This window comes from Crocodylus porosus, unplaced genomic scaffold (assembly GCF_001723895.1).
Source record: "Crocodylus porosus isolate Cpor-Errol unplaced genomic scaffold, CroPor_comp1, whole genome shotgun sequence".
NCBI lineage: Eukaryota > Metazoa > Chordata > Crocodylia > Crocodylidae > Crocodylus > Crocodylus porosus.
In genome coordinates this window covers 32,169,323-32,170,426 of record NW_017728911.1, presented here as the reverse complement: position 1 = coordinate 32,170,426, position 1,104 = coordinate 32,169,323, and positions in this window count along the sequence as shown.

Sequence of the window (1,104 nt, the reverse complement as noted above, 5' to 3'; positions counted from 1 at the left end):
ATAAATAATAATGGCATCTTGCATTTATATGGCACCTTTCACCCTGAAGGACTGGAAAGCTCTTTGGAAACTTTACGGATTACTGTATAGAAATGGGAATCGCTTTTCACACTTGCCTGTGAAAGGCAGCCATTTCTATAAACAGCTATAACATATAGCAGCCCTTCACCACAATGCGGCACAGCTAAAGCCTGATCCTGAGCAATGCAGATCCTCAGTCCACCGGTATAAATCTCAGCGAAGCTCTGCTGATTGACACCAGCTGAGGATTGGGCCCAGTGACAGCTTCCCGTCCCCCCCCCTCAGGATCAGCCCCATAGTGAGGAAGGAGGACTGCATGTAGACGATGGGGCTGTTTGATTCCAATCTGTGATATGTGACAATAGCAACAACACTTTTGCAATTAAAATCTCTAATTATTCAGCCAGCTCAGAATGAGAAGTGTGCTGTGATTTTAAAAAGCATGCTGCTGAAGTCCTTTTCCTGTGCATATGGTACAATTACCATATGACTGAAGGTCATTCTTGCTCAGTTTAGCCTGCTTATATGAAGGTGGAGGACGTGTGACCCAGTTCGAGCCAAAGCTAAGCTGTTATGTCCATATTCAGCTGTCCAGCACAGTGCACAGCCAACATCACAGGAATTAAGGCAGTAAAGTTAAAAGGAGGTGGGTTACACTTTTTCTTGTTTGGAATATTTTCCCCCTGGATAACCCAAGCCAGATATCTGAAGAATATTTTGGATATTGCTGAGATGGCATATCGGTTCAAATGCTATGATCCTTAATGGAGCAAAATTTCTGTTGACTTTCGTGGGAGTTTTGTTCCATTGTGGATCACAGAATTGGGTTTCAGTGCAATGCACTAACTGCACTCCTCAGTCCTCTGCCACAGTGCTTGTATGTACGACAGTGCCACTTTTAAACCATCTATCTAGCACCTCTTAGTGGCTGGAGTGGAGCCAAAGGGTGGAACTGGGATCTCATGTGAGAAAAATTGGTGCTTCAAAGTAAAGAGGTTTTCAAGACCCTTAGAAACAGTCTGGGCCTAATACCCCAATGTGTTTGCTTGGGAGCAGCTGAGTCACTTTGCTTGTAATCGGAAA